The sequence below is a fragment of the Mauremys reevesii genome, linkage group 11 (assembly GCF_016161935.1).
Source record: "Mauremys reevesii isolate NIE-2019 linkage group 11, ASM1616193v1, whole genome shotgun sequence".
Classification (NCBI taxonomy): Eukaryota; Metazoa; Chordata; order Testudines; family Geoemydidae; genus Mauremys; species Mauremys reevesii.
This window is the reverse complement of record NC_052633.1, coordinates 66009220-66035995: the sequence shown is the minus strand read 5'-3', so window position 1 is coordinate 66035995 and position 26776 is coordinate 66009220. Positions and strand designations below refer to the sequence as shown.

Sequence of the window (26776 nt, the reverse complement as noted above, 5' to 3'; positions counted from 1 at the left end):
CACGCTGCAATATGTCAGACTTACATATAAAGAGGAATAAAGATATTTCCGCTTTAATCATGGTATAAGATTAACTACACTGCAACTTCAGCCCTCATTTATACCAGAATAAATCCTGGAGTAAATCCTGTGATTGCAATGCACTTATTCAGAATATGCACTAATTCAAATAAGAGCAAAATATGGATCTATACGTTCAATATAAGCAATTCTTTAAAACACATGATTAAGTACCCACTTTATGAATGAAACCATACTAAATTACTGCACCAATTTTACAAGGGGAAATCTGCCTGTATCCAGTCCCTAGCAATAAAACTGGTTCCAAATCCATGAAGGAACATTCCAAAAGCAATGCAGAGATGTAGAGCTTCTTAACAGGGCTTAGGGATGGAGGAATCCTTAACAGATCAAGTAGGAAATGTGAAGGTGTCCGATCTGGCTATATATCTTGCAGGTTTTGACCATTATTATTCCACACTAATAAGATGAGCCACAACTGGTATCTAATGAGTGGGAGTTTAGCATTTACATGAAACTGGATGATTTTCCAAGTTGTGAGTAAACAACTAAACTTGAGTCTGCAATGCTGCAAAGAAAAAACTCAAAGGCTTGTCCAAGAAAACAGATTATACTTAAGGGCCAGATTCTACCACCCTTACTCAGAGAGAAGGTCCTTAATCCATGAGTAGTCAATGGGACTATTATTGGACTAAGGTTGTGCTCATCCTGCGTAAATTAGCAGGATAGGGTATTCAATCATAACACACTGAAGAGCAAGTTTTAGTCCTGCTATCTTCTGGTGAAGTGGTTTTCTTGCAGAAAACTGGTTCTTTAACACTAGCTTTTCCTTCCTGATAAGGATACAAAAACAGACAAGATACTAAGTTTTCAATAGAGAACCTGTAGACTTTTTGGAAGGGTCCATTGTTTGGACAAAGATTAAGATCAATTATTAAAATGAACGTCTTCTACATCAAAGGAGTTGGGGACAGAAAAAAAACTAATAGGTCAAATTCATCCCTAGTGTAACTCTACTGAAGAAAGTGGCGTTACACCTGCATGAATTTGGCCCATGAGGTCTAGTTCATTCACTCATCACACCAGTATTCATAATGTTGTATTCTCCACTGCTCTATCCTGTCTAAAATGAGAGTTCTGCTGAGCAGGTTTGCAAAAGTAGACTTTTTGTTGTAACCTAAGGGCCCAATTTTGAAGGTGCAGAGTTCTATGTCAGGCCCGAAGTGCAAGACAAGACGGTCTACAGAAAAAAAGAAAAGAAAAAAAGAAAGCAGTCATCACTAGCATAATTTTAAAGTCATATACCTTGTCTGAATAGCGAAAGAATTTTTTTTTAAATTTGCTTCACATTAATGAAATACATACAGGTCCAAATTCTACTCTGTCCCACCTTTGGAATTCCAGAGCAACACCCAGGATTACAATGGAATTTCACCAGATTTACTCAATTGTAAATGAATGGAGAATCTGGTCTATATTGGTTAACAGAATTGTTGGAATTGCTGTGTTATACAATTTTTCTACAAAGTGTAAAGAAAATACTTGATGATTGTAAGGAAACACACTACAATCTTGTGCCATCCATAACTAGACTGCTTTGTTGGAATCAGCATACAATATTCAGTTAGGTGCTACTGTTGTATTTGTTATTCCTCATTTCATTTTCTTGATTGGCCCAAATTCTGTTTTATGTTGTTCATCTACCTTTTCCTTCCCATCATCCTCTTTCCTAGTCTTCTTTTTTGAATCTCTCTTTTCTCCAGATGATCTTCTCAACATACACCCACATCTCCCACTGATTTCCAACTCCCTGGAGCACTTCTGAAAGATCCAGCCTAAAATCCACCTTTACCCAACAGTGAAACACAAGTAATTAGCAAAGTTGATCAACCAATTAGGCCACTTATCAGCTGGAAAGCCTACTGAGCATCAACATAGGCCAACAACACACACGAGGCTATTTTTATAGCACCAGTGTGCTAGTTGTTAAACGGACAGTATGAGCAAAGCCCCAGTCCTGAAGATATTACAATCTATTTGCCAATACAGCTACATACAAGGGGTCTGACCCTAAATATCAACCTCACAATGGGCAGAAAGTTTGCATAATCAAAAATTATATAAGAAAAACAAGGTTTAAAAAATGGATCCAATTCCTCTCTAACATACACCAGTATATATCCAAAGTAGAGCTGGGTGAATAACTGATTTTTTCGGTTCATTGGTAGTTCTGAAAAAGTAGGGGGGCGGAAATGGTTCAGGTCAAAATGAAAATGAATTTGGGGGGGAATTCTCTGCTAACAGAAAGTTGAAAAAAATCGTTTTGGGGGACATGAAACTCAGGTGGTGGTTGCACCCTTACACCCTGTAATGTGGGAGACCCAGTTTCAAATCCCCACTCTGGAACAAAGATTTCAACTTGGGTCTCCCCCTTCCCATACAAATGCCCTAATCACCAGGCTATATAATATTCTGGATTGAGTCTCTCTCTATCTGTCTTCTTGAAACGGTTCCACTTTGTGTAAATAAATATTCACTAGAGCAGGACTTGAACTTGAGTCTCCTACATTCCAGGTGAGTGGCCTAACCACCAGCAACAGCCCCCCAGCCCTCTGTCCCCACAGACCCTCCAATGATTACTCATGTATTTTATAGTATTCAAATATTTTGAGTGGCCCATGGGACTACTTTATGTGAACAAAATGCACCAGAAGCAATTGTTTCCACATGGACATAACGTACTGCTGTGTGCAAAACATAAGGTGAAATGAATGAAAACCACTCTGTACATAGATGATCCTCAGATGAAAGGCTCTGAAGGGAACTGATCAGAATCCATAAGAGGATCTTACCACTGATTTCAATGGCCTTTAGATCAGACCCTAGGAGGGTTTTTAAGATATTAATAAAAACAGAACAAAAAAGCACAAGAATCATTCCTACCCTCACGGTTGTAGATTTAGTATATCTTGGTGCAGTGCCAAATACAATCAACAGGTTAATGCTAAATACCACGGTTTTAGTGTGAACCACTGAATAAAGTAAAAGTTATTTTTCTGTTTTAGCACACCTCTGGTTTAAAAATAAAAAGTGAATTGAAGTTTTTCTAAATGCAGTGTTTAAAGGGGCTAAGATTGTGTTCCCCAAAGACTATGAACTTGTAAATTAGTACAAGCAATTTTATAGCAACATAAGCCACTAATCACTCACATTTAGTGGTTTGACTTTAGTGAGCTCTGCATTTTAAAGCCTTTTCTAGTGGCCAATTATGAAATCTTTTTGCCTAGCAAATACTTAATGATAAAGTTCCCCCCAAAATAATTTCACACTGAAAATGGTTTTGGAATTGCTCAGAAAATAGCATTTCCATGAAGCTTTTACACAAACGCAATCAGAGACCAAATCAGCTTGTCCAGTATTAGAATTTGGCAGGCAGAATAAGTCTGAACAAATGCAGTTGAGATCCTTGAATGCTATGATATGATTTTATTTATCCTTTTATTTAAGCAACTTTATAGAATGGCAGATTATCCCCCAAATCTCTTTCTTAAAAGTATGGCAAGCTTGCTACTAAATAGGATTCCAGGGATTCTAGATTGATTGTGACCATTTCATTTCACCTGGCTTTCACAGCTAGATTACAGTCTTTAAAAGAAAATCTGCTGAAACAAAAAGTGCAATATGTACTAGAGAATACAACATAAATCAGCATAGAAACTTTGGTGTGTAGTGTAATGATGCAGCTAGACAGCAATTCTATTCTAGATGTTTTTATTTTTAATCCTTTCTAAAAAAGCACACAAATCCTTACAAATTCTCACAGTGTGCACTGTAATCTCTTTAATACCAAAGCGGACGATTGTGTTTCAAGCATTTTCTGCTGGGAACAAATCTCTGTCACTCAATATTCGGTTTAGAAAAATAAACCAAGAAAAGCAAATGCTAAGAAATCCAGCTAGTAGTCTCTCTCTTCTATATATTGTATATAAGTAAATACTTACCATCAGCTTCCTACATAGCCATTTAATTACACTAATTTCCTTTTCCCAAATCCGTCCTTTGAGTCAGAAGTGAAATGAGAGAGGGAGGGTGTGCATATGAAAGAGAGAGAGAGGAGAAATCAGAGCCTGCAAATTGACTTCATTCACTGATGTTGCAACTCCACACTTAGGCACCACATTTTACTGAGTCCAGCCATTCTGTTATTTTAACCTGGGTGCCCTCAGAAACCTTTGAACCACCACCACTGCTGAAATCTGCATAGAATTTTTATCGAGTCCCTTAAGGGGTGGAGTGAGAGGATTAGTCCAGTGGTTAGAACATTTGCCTGTGACCTAGTTCAATTCCCTGCTTTACGAACGACTGCCTGTGTCTCACCTTAGGTAAGCCTCTTTCTGTGCCTCAGTCCCCCAACTGTAAAATGGGGAGGATACTTCCCTACCACACAGGGCTGTAACAAGGATAACTACATTAAAGACTGTAAGGCGCTCAGATGCTATGCAGGGGTGGGGGGGCAGAAGGGACGTGTAAGTACCATACACCGAGTGAAAGGGACACAGATGGCCATAAATTCACAATAAGCTACTTCTCGTTTAAAAAAAAATAAAACCATGTTAAAAAAAACCTGAAGGTATTTTGTAAAAGGTGCGTCTGTCTTTCAAAATACATCCTCTAAATTCATTCTCTACCTTCACTGAATTCAGTGGAGTGCCACTAGAGTTAAATTTGGCCCATTATGTTTAATAATTCAGTATTTTAGAGTGCCTTTCCATTTGCAAGGGCTGGCTATGCAGGCTGTATGGATCCCTTACCCAACAAAACCAATTTTAGCACACCTTTTTCTTTCAGATCCTAGCTTTATCCTGAAGACTAAGATGCACCGACAACTTTTCCTTTGCACACACAATTCTGCAAGCGTACACACAAAACCCACAACACTGCACAAGCAAGTACTTACACCCATATGGCTTGTGATGGTCTAGTCCTACGCAACCTCCAAAGGCATAAGGGGGGCATAAGTGACTCCCTTATTCAGGCTACTAGTAGCAGCACCAGGGGAAGTTGGATCCATACAGTCACTACCTTCTCATGAGGAGGTGGGTAGAGGAGGTAGTAACAGGACGGAGCCTTGGTTCATGCCTCCAATACCCTGGAAGAGTTCCTGTGCCAGAACAGTGGGCGATGTGTGCTGTTTTGGGTAGGGGTCCAGTACTGTTTCCTTCCATCCTGGAGCAACGGGGAGCCTGGGAGGCAGATTGGAAGTCTGAGTTAGATTTACTTTTTACAGCAGCACAATTACACATGGCTGCCTACAAAGAGCAGATTGTAAAGTGGCAATTTCACCCACAACATGCTGTTTGCACACAAAAAATACCCATCTGTGCAGGTAAGTGTAAATACTTTACAGGTATAATTTAGGAACCCAAATTAGGCAAAGTCAGGAAGAAAAAGCCCTATCCAACAATCCAGACTCTGGAGGATCAGATTTCCAAGATGTCTTCAACCTGACCTCCAAGGGTCCGAACCTTTTCCCAGTGAAGTTCTATAGCATTGTCATACACTCCAGGCAGGAACAAAATGAGATGCCAAATTTGAATGCCCAAGCCTTTGATTCAAAGATTTTGGAAACTTAATTTTTGGGCAACACTGTGTGTGCAAAACCCTGGATGTGGTCCCACAAACTGTACTTGCCTATCTGCCCAAACAAATGTGCAAATACAGTTTGTGTCCTCCTCACACAAATGAGTGTGCAGAAACTCAATGCAGATTACAAGATGGGTCCCACATGCTTTTCTAAAAGGACCACATTTTCCCAGAATCCAGTGAATTGTCACCTTGGATTCTACAGTTAACAAGCGTCCCATGGTCTGTCACGTCAGTGAGAACTCTGGTTGTGTATAGGAGAGAGAGCAGAGTGATGCTATAAACTGCTTGGTTTCTCATTTTAAGAGAATACCACTGTAGCCTCTAAGTGTAATTAAAAAGCAACAATGTTCTACTAAGTGCCATCACTCACTGAAACGCAGCCACTTCAAAGAAGATATCTATGAAGCAGCAAGTAGTTTTGTGTCAAATACCAGGCACATTAAGTGGCAGTAATTAGGAACCTTTTGAGAGTGAAAAATTGCTCCCTTCCTCTTCTGGAGAGATAAACATCCATCCTTTCCTCTCCCAAATCCCTTCTTAGCACACCTCTTCCGTGCAGCGTCCCTCTGCTAATCAGATTATGTTGATTCCTGGCTCTGTGACATACTTCCTATGTAACCTTTGGCAAGTCACTTCAACTCTGTGAGCATCTATAACAGGGGTCGGCAACCTTTGGCACATAGCTCCCCAGGGTAAGCACCCTGGCGGTCCGGGTTGGTTTGTTTACCTGCTGCATCAGCAGGTTCGGGTGATCATGGCTCCCACTGGCTGCGGTTCGCTGCTCCAGGCCAATGAGGGCTGCGGGAAGTGGCACGGGACGAGGGATGTGCTGGTCGCCGCTTCCTGCAGCCCCCATTGGCCTGGAGCGGCCAGTGGGAGCCACAATCAGCCAAACCTGCCAACGCAACAGGTAAACAAACTGGCCCAGCCCGCCCCGGTGCTTACCCTGGCGAGCCATGTGCCAAAAGGTTGCCAGTCCCTGATCTATAAAATGGGGATAAGTCTATTTACCTACTTCCCAAGCATGTTGTGAGACTTAATTTCATTATTTTCTGTTAAGTGTTCCAAATCCAGGGCTGACTGCTATAGAAATGTCTCTAAATAGAAGACAACCAAGCTCTAGGAGGCAAAGCACACTTCATAAATTAACAACATTTAACTCTTAGGTAGAGCTGTTCACCCACAGAACTTATAGCATTCTACAAAAGTAGATAAGCATCATTATCCTCATTGTATGGGCTTGGGAAGGAAGGCACAGAGACGTGAAGTGTGTTCCCCATCTTCACACAACAGGTCAGTGGCAGCGCTGGAAATCTAACCCTCTAGTCAATAAAACCTGCATCTTTATCCCATTTGAATTAACACAAGCTTTTATCTAGATCAGAGATGTGCAAACTACGGCCCGCAGGCCACATCCGGCCCACGAGACCGTCCTGCCTGGCCTCTGAGGTCCTGGCCGGGGAGGCTAGCCTCCATCCCATCCCCTGCTGTCCTCCCCATCCCCCACATAGCCACCACGTGGGCAGCGCTCCGGGCGGCGGAACTGCGTGCTCCTGCCGAGCAGAGCAGCAGCATGTCTGGCTCTGGCCAGCATGGCAGCCAGACACGCTGCTCTGCATGCTCTGCTCGGCATGGTTAGTAGTAAGTGGGCCGGGGTGGGGGTGTATAAAGGCCTGGGGGCCCCAGGGGACAGGGAGTGGTTATAAAGGTAATAATTGGAGATATACCAATCTCCTAGAACTGGAAGGGACCTTGAAAGGTCATTGAGTCCAGCCCCCTGCCTTCACTAGCAGGACCAATTTTTGCCCCAGATCCCTAAGTGGCCTCCTCAAGGATTGAACTCACAACCCTGGGTTTAGCAGGCCAATGCTCAAACCACTGAGCTATCCCTCCCCCCAAAATGGGGCAGAGGTTTGGGGGGTGGTCAGGGGACGGGGAACCGGGGGGCGGGGTTGGATAGGCGTGAAATTCCAGGGGGCCTGTCAGGGGGCAGGGGTGTGGATGGGGTCAGGGCAGTCAGGAGACTGGGAGCAGTGGGGCTGGAGTCCCAGGGGGCAGTTAGGGGCGGGGGTCCCGGGAGGGGCAGTTAGGGGACAAGGAGCGGGGGAAGAGGTTGGCTGGGTTGGGGGTTCTGAGGGGGGCACTCGGGGCAGGAAGTGGGAGGGGGTGGATAGGGGTCAGGGGCCAGGCTGTTTGGGGAGGCACAGCCTTCCCTACCCAGCCCTCCATCCAGTTTTGCCACCTCAATGTGGCCCTTAGGCCAAAAAGTTTGCCCACCCCCGATCTAGATACAGTAACAACTCTGTATTCTGCCACCACATGGCTGCATGAGGAATTTCACTGACAATGTGCAGCAGCAGGAATCAAGATGATGCAAACTAATCTACATTCAGTTTTGAGACAGGTTTATTAGAATACAGATTGACCGTCATGAGAGAGTTTAATGGGCAATTTACTTAAAGCACTGTTTTGATGAGTTTATAAGTACACAGGCTTTATAATAGATACTAAGGCAAAGAAAGTCACTCCTGTGGACAGATCCTTCCATTTGTCCCTCTCAACATTAAACAACTATTGAGGACATGTATTTTTCATAGGTATTTTCAATTGCAACCGCTATCAGCCACTGCCTGCAACCTCCTCCAATTTGTTAATAATGCTACTTTTTTAGGACACTCTTAAGCCTCACTCCTACAAAGATTTATGCATCTTTACATGAGGTGAGTAGCCCTGGTGACTTCATTGGGACTACTGACAGCTTGTAATTTAAGCATGGGAATAAGACTCTACAGGATTGAGGCTCTAATTATTTATTGCTAGAGTAACTACACAGGGTTTCAGAGGAAGGGAAAGGCATACAAAATAAACACACATACAGGGAGATATGTATATATATTATTTATCTGCTATATACAACCATTCTGCATAATATAACTATTTTAATAATTGAAAAAATAATAATTTTGAAAAAAATGCAAGTTTAAAAGTATGCATCTTACAAAAAGGCTGAAATATATTTTTAAAAGAATGCAGCAACCTCGGAAGATTCAGAACATCCTTGGATGTTTAATCTGAAACATCAGATTAGGAAGCAGTAAATCCAGCTTCTTCACAGCTGTTATTTTAGAAGAAAAATGAGCAAGTGAATGTGAAGTGCACTGGGCAGGTTCTTATGTGGTATCTGTACCTAAGAGTTATTTTATAGCAGCAAATTGAAGCCAGAGGGAAACCCAGCTGGCAAACAGAATACAAGGTGGGGCTTTTCTTTAAGATTCCAGCGTGCTTTCCTGTAGGACTGTAGTGGGATTCAAACTCGATCACAAGCATGTGTTATGGTTCTAGTTCATAAACAATATATAGAAAAAAGAAGAGGCTTCTATTGAAAGGTTTTCAGTGTACTAAATGACAGGACACCCCTATTGACACATTATAGAATTCCCTTCACAGGTCTATAATTTCCAGAGCTCAATCCAAACATCTCAGTCTGTGGAAATCTTTGGAATTACAACCTGGATCTGGGTCTCAATTTCGCCACTGACAGCTAACTCTATAATCAGCCAAACTTCAGGCCCAAACCTCTAATAATTTCTTTCTCAGTCCTTATATAGGGACTGAAGGATTCTTGCAACACACAAAGCCAGCATTTCTTAGGGTGACTGGTATGTTCGCCCAGTCTTCAGACTTTTCATTTTCACCAATAATCCTTTGCACTTAATTTTCACCTTATGTCTGAAGGCTTCATATGCTTTACAAACAGAAATAGGACATTTGGATGCAGGAGGCTGCTTGCAGTTGAATTTCTTACAGAAACATGCACGAGCCCCAAAAATCAGATATGGGGCCAGACTTCCTCAAAATCTAGGTGATTACCTGGCTCTGGGGTATAGTCCAAGTCCATCTCTAATATACAGAGGAGTACAACACACTCTGCTAATTAATCTCTGTAACTAAGGAAACAATTTCCCAGTGCTGTCCAGATGGTACAATGATGAACATGACATAGAAACCCTGGAGGACACTACTGATAGATTAGATTATACACAGGATGTTCCAGGTCAATTTTGCACAGCTGTTGAGGGTGCCCAGAATGTTTGCTTTGCTCATCTCCTGTCCATATGCCCTCAGCCAGTTCACAACAGATCAAATCTATAGTTGCAAATCTCAGGTGCATGTGGAAGTCAGGAACCTTGTTGAAACATTTAGAGGCCCATGGTTCAGGATTCTACAGTGGCTTCCGCTGCCAAGAGCCCCACTTACAGCCTTGTAATGTAGGTAGCACTAGGATAAGTCAATACAAGCAGAAACAGCATGAAACAAGTCTCCCACGCACAAGCTCAGATTTGCAGCCAAGGTCCTGGCTTCAAGCCTTAGAGCTCACCTGACCTAAGCCCCATAAACTGCTTTAATAATAGCAGTACTTAGCATTTAAATAGCACCTTCCAGCTGAGTATCTTAAAGCCTTATACACACACATTAATGGACTATGACTCACAGCACCTCTGTGAGAAGAAGGACAGTCACGTGTTTAGGGAGCTGACCTGGGTTAAATTCCCTGCTCCACTACAGAGTTCCTATGTGACACTGGGTAACCCACTTTGTCTCTCTGTGTCTCAGTTCCCCAAATGGGGAACCTTCCTATTCTTCAGGGTTATTGAAAAAGTGACTGTGAGGTGCTCAGACACTTGAGTAATGGGTGCCAGAAGTACCCAAGATGCATAGAAGTAGGCACGGGCAGTGAATAAGATACTTGACAGATGTGGAAACTGAAGTACAAAGCTGCTAAGTGACTTGCCCAAGGCTCAACATCAGATCTTAGATTATAAGCAGCTGTTTTCCTGAGATATAATTCTGTACTCTAACCACCCAACCATGTCGGAAAATCTTGATTTAAAAAACAAAACAAAAAAGCAACCCATCTGACTGATTGTCCACGGCTGGTGTACCCAGGTGAAGTTATTCTTAATCCCAAACTCAACCTTTAGAAATCTCTAAAAGAGGATTCTGTTCCCATAGAGAAACTCAACATGGGGCTCTTGCATAGTCCATGGATTTGCCTGGAGTTTGTCTTGTGTGGCTGAGCAGAACAGAAGAGTAAACGAGCACTCCTCACAATGCAAATAGATTAACACTGCACTTTCCCTCTCTATCCCCATCAGAAGGGGGTCAGGGAGGAGAAAGATCTGCTTCTTTTACAGTCATGCAGCATGTGTCAGGCTTCAAACAGTAACATTTCCTGCTAATTATAGGTAAGGCTACATTTTAGTAACGGGTATTTTTAGTAAAAGGCATGGACAAGTCACGGGGCTGTAAAACAAATATTGATGGCCCATGACCTGTCCATGACTTTTACTATATACCCGACTAAAACTTGGGGGGAGGGCGGTAGCCCTGGAGGCCCCACGGGTGCTGGGGAGGGCAGCTTGGGTGGTGCCTTGAGTGCTGGGGACAGGGGGTGCCATATGTGCTCAGGGGGTTGGGGGGGGCTCAGGGCTGTGGCAGGCACTCTACCCAGCTTCTGGGAAGTTGCGACCCCAGCTCCTAGCTCCACGTGCTGTGTGCGCACCACCCCCAAGACCTGGTTCTGCAGCTCCCATTGGCTGGGATCTGCAGCCAATGGGAGCTGTGGGGGGTGTGTGTGTGCGCATGCGCAGAGGCAGCAAGTGGATCTAGGAGCTGAGGGAGGGGAGTTCCTGTTGCCCATCCAGGGTGCCACCCCCCATGTAAGCACCACCCCACACCCTAATCCCCAGCCCTGAGCCCCCCTCCCACACACACAAACTCCTGCTGCTGGAGGGCAGGGGGGCCCTGAGACTGTCCCAGCAGCAGCCAGTGTGCCTGGACCAGGAGCTGCCCAGGCAGCTCCTGGACCAGCCGCACCAGGCTGCTGCAGAAGTCACGGAATCTGTGACTTCCGTGACAAACATGGAGCCTTAGTTATAGGCCCATTCTAGGCACTCTTAACATACTCTTTCACCTGTAGAACTGAGAAGGACAAATTAATGATCCCCACCCCAATACCTAATTGAATCAAGAAGGAGGACTCTCGGTCTCACACCATAATCTCCTATGCAGGAACTAAGTCGAATAGGCTGAGCCTATTCAATATACATTTAGGTTTCAAAACACAAGTTTATCCAGTATGGAAGGTTCTTTGGTCTCCATTGACTCTTTTTAATGAGGGGGAAAACATGAATATTATATCTGCCTAGGATAGGAGGATGGCTGTTTGATTAGAAAATATAGTCCTAAAACACAGAGGGGAAACTAAGAGAAAGCCCTATTGATAAGAAAGGGGTACATCTAACATGCATCTGACTAGACTGCAGAGCCACCATATACAACACTAGGTAAATCTAAGAGCATCAAAGAACCCCCCTTCTATAGTCATTTCTAAGAAAACCAAAGCCAAGCAGAACTGGTTTTGGATTTTGTTACTAATCTGAAAGTCAGGCCAGGTTTGCCAAGACGAATTTCCAGCAACACTCACAAACTGGTCACATTTGAACTAGCCTGGCAAGATTTATGGATTTAGCTGGGAACAGGTGTAATTCTCTTGGTTTCACCTGGATGAAAAAAAAAGTCAGTCATTTTGCTTGAATTACTTTGAGTTTTGAGTTTTTTTAAGAAGCAAATATCAAGTAGTATAAAGAGTCTGGGAATAACAGTGGACAAAAGTTTTACAATGACCCCATTATGAATGAAATTTGCTGGCCTTCTCACAGCTCTAGTCAGGTCATAGTGTGTCTGTGTTTACATTTATTAGGTGATGCAAGATGTCAGCTTGTAACCTTTGGACAGAAACAAAGACATACTTTAATTAAAATCTTCTAGAAACTTCTTTGCCGTCATTATGCTGTACACCATACCATGGCCACTCAGAGTATTGTGGTGGCAGTGGGGACAGAACAAGGATCCTCCTGTTTCAGAAGCACTGGACTCTACCATTCGAGCAAAGAAGAACCTTCCTTAGCTGTATTAGCCATACAGAGCCACTTCCAGTTTCTGATAAGCTGTTCTGACTCTATCCATAGAAGGACACAGTACACATATGTCCTAGCTTCTTTGTTACAATAGTGTTATACAACTTCAGAATGTGTTCTTTAGGCATATAATCACCACACTATCCCTCTAAGGTGGTTAAAGTCAGCAGGACTTAGAAAAAAATCCATTTACCCACATGTGGCAAATAAGAGCCATCACTTTCCGTAGAAACAAGCTCTCATTACGGATAGTGGGAGCCACTCCATAGTAAACGTTGAAGCCAGCTTGCCATTATTAGCCCAGTTTTCAACATGCTCATCTCCCAAAACACAAGCCTAAATCCCCTCAAAAGAAAATATTACTCTGCCCATCCAAACCTAACATCACCTCCTAATAAAATCAGCAGATGTACATGAAAAGATCAAAATAATAAATGATAAGGAGGCTACCATTGGAAATGAACTCCTTGAAAAAGAAATGAGATTTTAGTTTCTTCTGGTAATTTTTTTAGTTTGATCTTTACCTTTTTTTATTTCCATAAATATACGTGCTATCCTTCAAATTGCAGGGGTGCATAACGGCAAGTGTATTTTTCCACCCTGACAAGTAAACTTAATCCTGCAGCAAGTAGGTGTGGAACAATTTATTTTCCCCATTTTACACCTGGGAAAGATAGATACAGAGAGGTTAATGACTTGCCCAACATTGCCCAGCGAGACAGAATATTGGAACACAAGAGTTCCTGGCCCCAATTCCATGCCTAACTCTCTAGACTATGCTGCCTCTCTATAGCACTTTGATAGTCATTTTGCAATGACACCAAGAAATATATTCTAGGCTTTCTTTAGCTCCAATTGTTCTTGCTTTACCTGTTGATCTAAGAATCCTGTGGCACCTTATAGACTAACAGACGTTTTGCAGCATGAGCTTTCGTGGGTGAATACCCACTTCCGAAGAAGTGGGTATTCACCCACGAAAGCTCATGCTGCAAAACGTCTGTTAGTCTATAAGGTGCCACAGGATTCTTTGTTGCTTTTACAGATCCAGACTAACACGGCTACCCCTCTGATACTGTTGATCTAAGCAAACTATACAATTTAAAAATGCAAACATTACACCTCTTCTGCATCACCTTACTAACAAACTGAATATTAAGCTTAAAAGGCAACTTTAAATAAGAAGCTGCATGAGGATTTTTGAACTGTTGAAAACAAATATGATGGAAGTTCTGATTGTCTTTAATGACCTGCTTCAGTTTTAACAAGCTGTGCCAGCAAGGCATCCAGTTGATAAGGCAGGAAAACTGTAAACAGCCATGGAGTCTGATTCTGATCGCTGCCTCCCATGTTACTCAGCTTCCTTTACTAAATCATTTTTAGGAGGGTTGCCTTTCCTGGGTTTATATTCCACAATTCCCCTTATGATATACTGCAAGAAGGAATGAGAGAAAGAATGTGCCTAGCGGTACCCTTATCTGATCCGCAAATCATTTACTGTAACAAAACCTACGTTACCAGATTTTAGGCTGTGTATGGCAGAAAAGATTAGCACTAGCTAACATCCTCAGAAGGTCATTGATCTTTCAGCCCTCAGAACAGCACAAGTTGTCCCAGTCAGAAGCCCCAATACAAGCATTGCTGATCCAGGATATAGCTAGATATATCCTTTGAGGCAGAGGGTTAAAAAGCTAGAACAGAGACTTACACCCTAAACAAAATGAAGCCTAATCCAGAGGTTTCCAGTAAAGCCATAAATTAGATTTAGGATAGCAGATTGCATTGTGGCTCAGAGATACCATTATCATAAGGCCTCTTGCACGTCTTTGAATTCGGACCACTAATGTGACAAGATGCATTTTATCAAGGAAAAGACAGGATATGTTACTAAACCTCCTCCTTTTGTTCCGATGAACTCATGGATTTAGATATACGAGGGTGATAAAGGAGGTAGGGATACATTTTGGAATGCTGAATTTATGCTGTTTGCAATTTCTTATCTGAACAGCTAAACAGATTCTCTCTTCAAACTCTGGATACAGATTAACTTTAGTTTCCATGTTTCACAAAGTAACTACAAACCATCAGTGTATTTTCTTGGTTCTGCTGCAGTGGTCAATTCCAATTGCCTACTTCCAAACTACTAGGACTATAATGCTTCATGAAAGGTGGGTCAAGGAAACATTTTACTATCGGCCTGGGATTTGTACCTGCTTCAAGTTTTGATTTCAAAGACAGTCAAGAGACTCAAAAGGAAACAGAATCAAGTCTGCCAAGTTCCTTCCAGTTTTGGGAAAAAAGCCACAAGTTTTACACAGTTCATTTGCAACCCACAAAGGGGCTCAGGTCTGTAAATGCCAGCAAATCATTGGAAAGGCCCCCACGGTCTTCTATGTGAGACGGACTGGGACCTGAGTAAATGTCACCAAGTTTGGGGTTACGCTGTGAATATTTACGACAAAAGGAATTACGTTCTTGATTTAAAGAGAGCCACTGGTACTTTGTGCAGAGCTGTGCTGTATAGGGCTGAATCTGGCACTGACTTGCATTCTATGCAATCTCATTATCTGTCCGCACAAGAGTAAGTCCATAAGCTCATATTGCCAGTGTATTTTTCCTGGGCACAACAATCGTGCACATGTATGCAAACCAGATATGCATTACCTACTCCAGGGCAAACAGTGATCATTTATTCTTTGTCAAACCCTGACAGCATGCCGGGAGCTATAAAATATACCGAAACAGTCCCTGCCTGAAGAGTTTAAAAGCTAGATCTACAATGTCTTGTATCCTGGCAGGTGTTTATGTAATTGTGAATCAGCTTTTAACAAAGAATTTTTTTTTAAAAGAGTGAATAAGTAATCTGCAGAACTCATTGCCACAAGACACTATTGAGGCCAAGCGATTAGTAGGATTCAAAGAGACATGATAAGAACTTTCATAGCTATTTTAGCTAAGAAACATTTATTAAGGATATAAACTCTCATGGTCTAAGGCATAAATCAACCGCTGGTAGGAGGGAAAATTGGCCTCTGGTTGATTGTCTCAACCCTGTCCATAATCCTGCATGTGTCTCAGGCAGCAGGGCAATTCCCTTGTGGTCTGGTTTTTTCTGCCTGAGACTAGGCAAAGTGTAAGAAGCTCCCTTCAACCTGAAGGCTTCAGAAGAGCCACCCCAAAGAGCCACGTAGCTCCAAAACCACAACCTGAATAGCACCAATTTAAACCAATTTTCAAACCATTAAATGTGAGCTTGTAACTATTTACTTACTCTTGCCTGGAGAAGATAAATCACTTTCCTTTTCCTGCCTGGATTTACCTTTTCTTTAGGAATCAGACAAAGCCAAATCCTCTGGCTGCTTACAATACAATGTATTAAATTTGGAATATAGACTCCCCCAGACAAAGCACACCAGGCCTAGGTCAAGAGGGAGAGTATTACCCTGCAGAGCACACAGACTGCATTATGGAAAGGCAACAGTCATCATATGAAAAGCCACACAGAACGCCAATATATAACACACAAGACATTAACGATGTCAGTGCTTTTCCATAATGAGGGAGACTGGAGGAATTTCTTCTAATCCTGTTTAGACCCAAGCTCACAAAACATCCATTTCCACAAACAACTCAACACAGGATTCACTTCAGGCTGTAGGAAAGAGCTGGGACTGACACATACACAAACAAATCTGTGCCTTTAATACCTTTGCTCTTTCACATTCTGATACAGTCAAATATTTTACTACATTAAAAAGTTGGTTCACAGAACTTACCATTGTGTTTATAAACTAGTGGTTTGTAGCAACTCACACAGGACCCATCAGACTTACTCAACAACATTCTATATATGTGCACATAATGCAAGATTTTGACATCTATTTCCAATCAGGTCTATTTTTAAAAGAGAGCCAAAACTGGAACACTGACTCTGATTCCCTTAGAACTTCCATGTGGCCGGGATGAGGAGGAAGGTGGTTGGATTTGACTCCCCAGCTCCAAGCCTGCCCTTACTGATGTACTGCAACTCTGGGAGGGACTTATTTTCCTGTTCCAGGTTTGGATGATGCTAAAATCTCACATGAGATTGGAGCCTGCGATAGTGAAAGTTTGAGAGAGAAATTGGTTGTACGATTCCAAGCGCCACCAAATCTGAACCTGAACTTTAGCTTTGATTCAGCCTAAACCCCAAAGGCTGGGCCCCTAGAAAAAGTCAAATCCAGATCCAAATTCTTCCTCCTCAGAACATCTCTAGTCTATTTGTTTTGGTGCACCCATATGTCATAGGGTAACACTGTCCCTTTAAGAGAGAAGAAGCCCGTGCACTGTAATTCATCAACTCACTCCAGCTGGGTTTAAAAGAGGGCATCTGGGTGGGCCCTTAAGAACATAAGAACAGCCATTCTGGGTCAGACCAAAGGTCCATCTAGCCCAGTGTCCTGTCTTCTGACAGTGACCAATGCCAGGTGCCCCAGAGGGAATGAACAGGCCAAGGCCCTTGAGGGGACAGAGGTATGATGAGTCAGAGCTGCCGGAGAGAGAGAGAGAGAGAGAGAATCAAAGAATCATAGACGTGAAGAAGGACTGGAAGGAACCTTGAGGAGTCATCTAGTTCAGTCCTCTGCACTCAAGGCTGGATTAAGTAATAAATAAATAAATTCTAGACCATTCCTGACAGGTGTTTGTCTAACCTGCTCTTAAAAATCTCCAATGATGGAGATTCTACAACCTCCCTAGCCAATTTGTTCCAGGGCTTAGCCACCCTGACAGCTAAGATGTTTTCCTAATGTCCAACCTGAACTGCCCTTGCTGCAATTTAAGACCATTACTTCTTGTCCTATCCTCAGAGGTTAAACAATTTTTTCTCCCTCCTCCTTGTAACAACATTTTATGTACTTGAAAACTTATGTCCCCCCTCAGTCTTCTCTTCTCTAAACAAAACCATTTTTTTCAATTTTTCCTCACAGATCGTGTTTTCTAGATCTTTCATCATTTTTGTTGCTTTTCTCCAGATTTTCTCCAATTTGTCCACCTTATTCCTGAAATGTGGCACCCAGAACTGGACACAACATTCCAGCTGAGCCCTTATCAGAGCAGAGTAATGCGGAATAATTACTTATTGCATCTTGCTTATAACACTCCTGCTAATACATCCCAGAATTACATTTGCTTTTTTTGCAACAATGTTACACCGTTGACTCATATTTAACTTATGATCCACTATAACCCCCAGATCCCTTTCTGCAGTTCTCCTTCCTAAGCAGTCATTTCTCATTTTGTATGCACATGATTGTTCCTTCCTAAGTGGGAGTACTTTGCATTTGTCCTTATTGAATTTCATCCTATTTACTTCAGACTATTTCTCCAGTTTGTCCAGTTTAATCCTAATCTCCAAAGCACTTGCAACCCCTCCGAGCTTGGTATCATCCCTTCCTTCTTGACTGTGATATGCCCTTCCAGCTTGACCGTAAACCACTGATAACTACTCTCGGGGAATGGTTTTTCAACCAGCTATGCACCCACCTTGTAGTAGCTCCATCTAGGTTGTATTTCCCTAGTTTGTTTATGAGAAGCTCATGCAAGACAGTACCAAAAACTTCACTAAAGCCAAGATATACCACATCTACCACTTCTCCCCATCCACAAGACTTGTTACCTTGTCAAAGAAAGCAATTAGGTTGGTTTGACATCATTTATTCTTGACAAATCCATGCTGACGGTTACTTTTCACCTTATGATCTTCTAGATGTTTGCAAATTGATTACTTGACTATTTGTTACATTACCTTTCCGGGTACAGAAGTTAAGCTGACTGGTCTGCAATTTCCTGGGTTATCCTTATTCCCCTTTTTATAGTTTGGCACTATATTTGCCCTCTTCCGGTCCTCTGGAATCGCTCCTGTCTTCCATATGTTTTTGAAGATAATCGCTGATGATCATATCTCCTCAGTCAGCTCCTTGAGTATTCTAAGATGTATTTCATCAGGCCCTAATGAACTGAAGACATCTAACTTGTCTAAGTAGGTGAGAAGGGCAGATGAGAGCTGCCTGAGGAAGAAAGGAGAGATCCAGGGAGAAGAGGCAGCAGAGGAAAGCGGATACAGATAGCCATTGGGAAGAGCAAAAAATTGATGGTGAGGCATGGCCAGAGTCGGGGAACACGTGCTGAATTCCAGGAAAACTCATGCAGAGACCTTTAGGGAGAAGACCTAGACTGAGTAACAGAATCTGAGCCTAAAAGAAGAGGGTTGATACTGTAGGTTGGATCCTAGGAGCAGGGGTAGGAGTCAGAGGCAGGGAGGCCTGGTTGAGTGGGGCACTGTGGTGGAGTTATGCCACAGGAGACCTGGCTTGAGGCTATAAGAGAAGACTCATGGGAGAGAAGTGTGTCTTGGAACTCTCAGGTAGGAGGCCTGGAGAGTGGGGCCCTGGAACAGGGACAGATGACTCTTGGGTTGATGACCTGGGAATGGCGACCTCTGAAAGAGCTGCTGTGTTGTAATCTTGTTTTACTTGGGGCATTTCAGAGAAACTGGTTTTTACAATGAGGCATCTGTGGACTATGCCACTTTATATTAATAAAACGGTTTGAATTTGCCACTAAGACAAATATTCCTTTGTATAGGTGAATTCCAAAGGAAAACTGAGGCAGACACATAGGTCATGCGGAAGCCTGCCACGGGAAGGTGTCCACGTGGGTCTACCCAATGAGACTATCATTCTGGCAACTGAGCACATCAGATATACCCTGTAATGAGTATAAAATAGATAAGGCAGTCCTTCAGCTATACCAATGGCTTGGCTAGAAAAAGGACATTTGCATCAGACCTGCCCAGCATAACAACCTGTAACACTGACCAAAATGAACAGAGTTCCAGTGTCGGGGACCTTCTGTCTCTAGTCCTCAAAAGAGGACTGTCAAAGATTCCTGAGCAAAACCCAGCCATCATATGACATCCCTTTATCTTTCCCATCAGCAGCTCCCAATCCTGCTCCCCCTGCTGGCCATGGGTGAGAAGCAACTACAGTTTCAAGTCATTGCCAGACAGAGAGAACCTATGGTGAGAAGAGGATAAAGAAGTGGGATAAAAGGGTGGGAAGCCAATGTGGGGCAGGAAGGAAATGTGAGTAAGAGGAGAAATGGCAGAGGATGAATGTGGACAACAGGAGGCTACAGAGAAGAAATTAGAAAGTTTAGTCACGCAGGGACAACAAACAGGGGGCAGATAGGAGGAGACAGTTGGGGATAGGACAATGGGGCACAAGGTCAAGACAGTTGAGGGGCAACTAGTTTTCAAATATGCTGGGCATCTAGGTTCCTCTGGTAAGTCTCATGGACCATTTACATTACTGGATTTTAGGTTATTTTCTTTTACTCTCTCATCTAAGAATAAATAACCAGGTTTAACCAGCATTCACAGAAACTCCTTCAGCAGCTGGTGGCCTGGTGCTCCCCACTCAGTGCCAGGCACAGTGGAGAAACTGTCTGATTCTTTTTGGCTTCATTGTTTATACAACATTTTTTAATTTTTCCGCAGCAAAGTGACTCACCATCTGTCTGTTGGTCAAACTGCCAGCATGGATCGGCTTCCCCTTTACACATGATCCAGACAAACCATTCTGGAAGCCAACATTGCAAGTGGGCAGGTCAGAAAGAAGCCAATTGCCCATTTGTTTGCACAGATGTGAATAAAATGTACAACATTTGAAGAAAATTAAAACTGTGATTGTTGGCGTCTGGGATTATAAAACATCTGGGGGAGATTTTCACAGCCACATATCTGAGTTTGGTGCCAAAATCCTATTGATTTTCAGTGACAATTAGGCACCTTACAACACTTTGTACCTTTGAAAATCTACACCTGAAAACTGCTCCTCTAACCTTCCCCGACCTCCTACTTGACTCCTCAACACACTCCCTGGTGCTTCCCACAATCTCCTAGAAAAGGTTTATCTTGAAGGACAATTATGTTAATTATTAAAGTATCTTTAAATTAGCTTTTGTCAGTCAACTGCTTAAATTTCCTAGTGGAGCAACCTACTACTCTGTTTCTTTGTGCTAGAATTTAGCATCATCCTATCAAATTTATTCCAGTAATCAGTTTGGGATTAGGGTCGAACACTAATTAACTTCAATATCAGCAAACTGCTCCTGCAGCTGGACTTTAGTCTACTGTTGGATATATGAGATGAACAGCAGACTATTGGCTCAATCCAACTCCTGAAGTCAGTCTAAAAACTCCCATTGACTTCAATGAAGATGAACTGGGATCTATATCCCACTTATGATCTTTGTTTACAAACACTTCCCAGTATAATTCTATGCCCTAAACATTAAGATTCCCCAGCCAATGATTGTCAGTCTTTACAAATGTGTCTGGAATAAGATAGCATCTCAATTAAAACCTTACAGCTGTCACTTAAAACTCTGCATACTATTTCCAAACCAGATCCCTTACAGGGACATCTGTCAACTTGAAATCAAGTCAGTTTTCCAAACAATGAGGTAAAAGTTGTTTCGGGTCCTACACCGGCCTCTGAATGCCCCTGATTAAAAAAAAAAAGTGTTGTAAAATAGAAAAATTATCTAAGTGTTTTTCTTTCTGTGACTGCAGGAAAGACCCTCACAAACAACAGAGGAAAGTGACTACATGAAGGAAATGACTATATTCAAAATGCTGTTAGACTGAATCACACACAAGTATTTTATCCTCTAACCTCAGTGACAGCCATTTTGGGTGTTCCATTAACAATAGACGGTCAAAAAATGTCACACATTGATCATATTCTTTTAATTTGCGCAGGGGAGACCCTCCGTGCTTCCAAGCCTCTCATTTCTCTCAGCATGTCGGAATGAACTAAGGGCTTGTCTACATCAGATGTGCATCAATGTAGCTAGAATAGTTTAAAAATCAATCTAGCTACACTGGGGTAAACTCCTAGTACAGACTCATGGCGCCTTAAAAGTATTCTTACACTGCATTAGGATAAACAGATAAAAGTGGCCTGTAAATCAATTTGTGTATTACGAATATAAGGGGTTTGCAGTGATATAACTGGATTGACGTTCCTCTCCTCTTTTTCAGGGTGCCAAATCCCAAAAAGGCAAGATACAGGGAACAAGTATCTATTCGTACCATACAGGACTTTCAGAAGTGGCTAATGATTTTGGGGGCCCAACTTCAGACACTTTAGAGAAACCTGGTTTTCAGGGAGTGGGTGCTCAGCACACTCTGAAATTCAAGCCCTTCCAAAATGTCTCAAAAGTTGGACACCCAAGAATGGAAACACCCAAAATTCATATTTGATAGTCTTAGCCACTATCCCTAACTAAATAATTGCATGAAGCCCAATCCTAAAAGAACACTGTGAGCAGAAGGGCCTTAATTAACCTCAAAATGTCAAAAGGAAATGCAGAAATGTTAAGTTATTATCAATAACTTTGTACTAATGTGCTTAGAAAACTTGCAACGCCACCTTGAGGTTTGGAAAGTCCATAAAATGCACATCTACTTTTCCCCACTCCAAAAAGTTTGATCTCTGGTTCCAGAAACAACTTGAAAAATCTCACAGTAGCCCCCAAAATTTTTCATAGCAAATTTCAAACTGGAATGAGAAATCTGAAAAACATGAACATCTGACTTCAGACAAAATCACCACACAGCCAATCTGGGACTCACACCAGGAAGAGAGGGGAAAAAAAAAGAAGTAGGAAACTGGTTTCATTTCCCAACAGAGCTGCAAAAAATAGAGAGGCAGTATTTGGAAAAGAAGACTTGGCTCAGGTTTGCAAAAGAAGAGCTCACTCCTTTGTGGGGAGATTTCTGGAAGACCAACATTTGCTTCAGGTTATAATAAAAGGCACACAGCAGGTTAACCAATATCCAGAATCAATAAGGAAGAAATAAAATGACTGAAGAGGTTTCCACAAAAATGTACTCTAGTTTTGCTGAGGAAATTCCTAGGATATTTCTACCTCATGTGGTTAACATCCAAGTCTGATGACCTTGGAATGCTTAGGCCCAAGTTTTAGAGAAGGCGCCTCCAAGTTTACATGTGCAAAATTATTGTTGGACAAATTTGTGGGCACAAATACTTCTTAGAAGAAACCAAATGTCTAAGTACACTACTATGCCCACAAATCAGTTGTCTAATTTTTGTATCAAATAGAGCCTGGCTGAGGTGCCTTTCAAAATCAAGTCCTTTCTCTCCAGACTTCAGGCATGAAGGGAGAAAGCAAAGGAGAAGGAGGGTAACAAAGATAATCCCTTTATGGTTCTAAATCAGTATCGAAATAAGACAAATATCAGCAAATGCTTCTTTCTCAGGCAGGGGCGGCTCTAGAAATCACGCTGCCCCAAGCAGCGCGGTGCACTGCGCCGCCCTTCCCCGGTCCTGCGGCGGGTCCCCTCTTCCCGCGGCTCCGGTTGAGCTCCCGCTGCGGCAGGTCGACCGGAGCCCGGGACGAGTGGACCTGCCGCAGGCATGACTGCGGCGGGTGCCGTGGTCCCGCGGCTCCGGTTGACCTGCCGCAGTCATGCCTGCGGGAGGTCCAGCCGAGCCGCGGGACGAGCGCCCCCTCCGCAGTCATGCCTGCGGCAGGTCTACTCGTCCCGGGCTCCGGTTGACCTGCCGCAGCCATGACGGCGGCAGGTCCACCGGCCCAGCCTCACGCCCTCCCCGGCTGCAGGGGACGCCCCCTAGATTTTGCCGCCCTAGGCACCAGCTTGTTTTGCTGGTGCCTAGAGCCGCCCCTGTTCTCAGGGATTCCCTATTGATCCTCCACCTACCTCTGAAAGCCAGGACACTAAGTCCTTATCTCTATTGTGCATTGATACATCTTCGCTGGTAGAAATGGTGGAGACTAGTGTTGACAAAGCTCAGGTGTTTTCACCACTGTGTCTCCCAGACCTGCTCAGCCAGGATAAGGGAACCTGATGGTAAAAGCACACAAGGTCCTGTTTTCACTGTAACTGTCAGTCTGTCATGGAGTCTCCAGCATGCCACGTTATCAGCCCTTGCCTGACACAGCCCCTGGTAACACACCAGCTGCCCCATGGCTCATGCAAGCTTTGTTGGGGCTTCAGCGACTAATGCTCTATGGACCCCAAAATGCCCTCCAACTGCCTTCAACACAGGGCCACAGACACCCTGCTTGGTGACCCACTTCTCTCAACTACCACAGAATCTTTTCCTGTTGCCAACTTAATCCTCTCCTCAGCCAGGGAAAAGAGCAGCATGCTGCCCTCTGCTGACCTATTGCTGCTCAGTGGATTCATCACAACACTTGTTATCTCTGGTGGAGCTGCACCAACTATGGCTTCCACTTTTCCTAGGGTACAGAAGGCCTTATCTGAGGCCAGGTCTACAATCATCGGTATCATTACATCTCTCAGGGATGTGAAAAATCCACACCCCTGAGCAAGTTATACCAACTTAACCCCTGGTGTAGACAGTGCTATGTCAACGGGAGCGCTTTTCCCATCAACATTGCGACTGCCTCTTGCAGAGGTGGATTAATTATGCTGACAGGAGAAGCTCTCCTAGTGGTGTAGTAGTGACTTCACTAAAGCACTTCATTGATACATCTACACTGGTTCAGCTGCGCCACTGTAGTTCTTTAGTGAAGACCTGCCCTGAGTGCCTAATCTTCAGTACCGAAGTTTGAAACTTTGGATCCAAATGAGTCTGTGGCAGAGCTGAGAATAGAAACCAAAGCTCCCAAGTCCTAATGTTGGGTTTTAGCCAGGGGCGGCTCTAGGAATTTGGCCGCCCCAAGCCGTCATGCCTGCGGGAGGTGCACCGGAGCCGCGGGACCAGCGGACCTCCCGCACGTATGACTGGGGAGGGTCCGCTGGTCCCGCGGCTCCGGTGGACCTCCCGCAGGCATGACTGCGGAAGGTCCGCCGAAGCCGGCTGCTGCCCTGCTGGCAAAATGCCGCCCCAAGCGCGCGCTTGGCCCACTGGGGTCTGGAGCCGGCCCTGGTTTTAGCCCTGTGAAATGCCATAGTTTCACATAGTTTTGATATTAGCCTGAGCTTTGAGATCATGCACTCAAGGCGCTATCGAAGGGTGAACTATCATTACTATTGTTGTGGGTGGAAACAAATCAAAATCAATCATCTCAGGCACTTGGGGAGGCACTTATGTGAACTCCCAAAACAAAATGAGACTTTGAGGGTGTGAATCCCCACTGTGAACAGACAGCACCAAGTTGTGCACAGATCTAACGCCCACCCACACAGAGGACCAAAGCATGCATGTATTCAGAGGCAGTTTGCCAAGAAAACATTCAACTTTCCATCATTTTTTGGAATGCCAAACTTGAATATTCTGAACTGTAAAACCATAGAGAAGTTCCGCATTCCCAGCTTTACCCTATCCTTTCGCTCTCACCCTTTCCCTGACCCTAGCGTTAATTCCACTACGACTTTCAGCAGAGCTTACCTGCTGCTTTCTGGGTTATTTAGCCATTTTTGTGCTCTCCGCCATTTGCATCACTGCTGAGCACATTCCAGCAGTCTATGGAGTCCAATGGAGCTTTGCAACATTCTTGGTGCATCACGTAGCATTTAAGGTGGCTTTTGCAAGATGTGCCTTGCATGTTGGGCAGCAGAACAGTGATTTATTTTGTACCTGGCGTATTTGATGGCAGTCTTTAAACATGATCAAACAGCTATCTGTCCTGAGAGGGACAGATAACTAAATCTGGAGCTTTCTTTAAACAAAAAGGAAGACACAGGAGCCAGGCCAACTGCAGGCAAATGACACTTTTTCAACCCTCATGTTGCATGGATTAATAGGGGGTGGCCCAAAAGCCAATGAGTCAAATCCTCAGCTCCAATGAAGTCAATGGGGCTACTCTGATTTACACTGCCAGATCCTCAGCTAGCATGTCTGTTTTGGCAGCTCAATACAAAGCCATTAATCATGAACCATTGTTCCACATTTCTGTGAAGTATTTGAATCAGTGAGCTAGCACTATTTATTCCATATCTAAACCAGGCAGGAAACCCAGAATCCAGAAATCTGCTCAGACAGGTACTGGACAATGGACAATTTCTGCCTCTAAGGCATCAGTCATATTGTGAATTGCCAAGTTATCTGAAACCAGAGATAGCATTGTCACTGAGGTTTCTCTCTAGATTAACTGTCATGGGCCCTACTTCCAAAGAGAGACACATTGCAAAGCATTTTTTTTTCCATTTCATTAGTCAATAACCCTAAAAAGAGCAATCTAGACAAATTCCATATATGGTCTAGTAATTACAGATGGAGACAGTCAGGACTTCTGGGTTTTATTTCTGATTCTGATTCAAATTTCTGATTCAAGTCACTTACCCTCTGTGTGTATCAGTATTCCCATGTGAAAAACAGGAACAATAGCACTTATTCATCTCAGATGGAATTCATTTCATTTATTCATTAAGCCATCAGATCAAATATGTTCCACATAACTAGTATCAGGGGCCTGAATCTGCAACTTTTAATCACATTCATAAGTGATTTAAGTCACTACTTATATGACCAGTGCCATTACTCATAATGGAACTCCTGATGTGAGCAAGAGCAACAGATTTGCTATACTGTCTTAAGCCCAGAGGTAAGCAGCTGCTTTGACATTCAGGAAAACCAATAGAGCTGCACTAGGATGGCACTGTAGAACCAGAGTGCATCTGACAAAGATATTTACTGCTGCTTTCTGCGTTTACTCCTGGGGGAATTCTGCACGCACACAGAATTCATGTCCTGCACAGATTTCTTTGCTTCCACATAGAAAAATGACTCTCACAGGGAAGCAAAGGGAAGCCGTGAGAGCAGTCATGCACCCCTCCCCAGCAGCATGGGCATGTCAGTTAGGGCACCCAGAGCAGCCCATGGAGAGATAAATAGGTGTGTGGATACCCAGTCCTGTGGGTCCTACCCTGTGCTTGACTTCGCTTCTAGTCCCGGCTGGGCTGAGGATGGGACTTCCTCCTCTCCTGCAAGCAGTGGCCAGACCCAATCCCAGAAACTTCCCCTAGCTGCAGGAAGCACCACAGATACACACACCCCGCTTTCTGCTCCCCTGTCTGCTCAACCTCAGTGCATCCGGAGACCCCTACACCTGAACCTCCACCCTACTGAGCCTCA

The 26776-nt window shown here is 43.4% G+C and overlaps 1 protein-coding gene across 6 annotated transcripts in view; it reads right to left on the bottom strand.

Moving 5' to 3' along the window:
- MYLK (myosin light chain kinase) overlaps positions 1-26776 on the bottom strand; it is a 326396-nt gene that overhangs the window by 224720 nt on the left and 74900 nt on the right. Inside the window, exon 1 of one of the 6 annotated variants that reach the window (XM_039495242.1) lies at positions 23434-23529. The exons of 4 other annotated variants lie outside the window; for them this stretch is intronic. The gene's annotated coding sequence lies outside the window, so the exon portion shown is untranslated. Of the gene's footprint in view, positions 1-4022; positions 4161-23433; positions 23530-26776 lie in introns of those variants that run through there. One more of the 6 variants, XM_039495243.1, reaches the window with a different exon arrangement.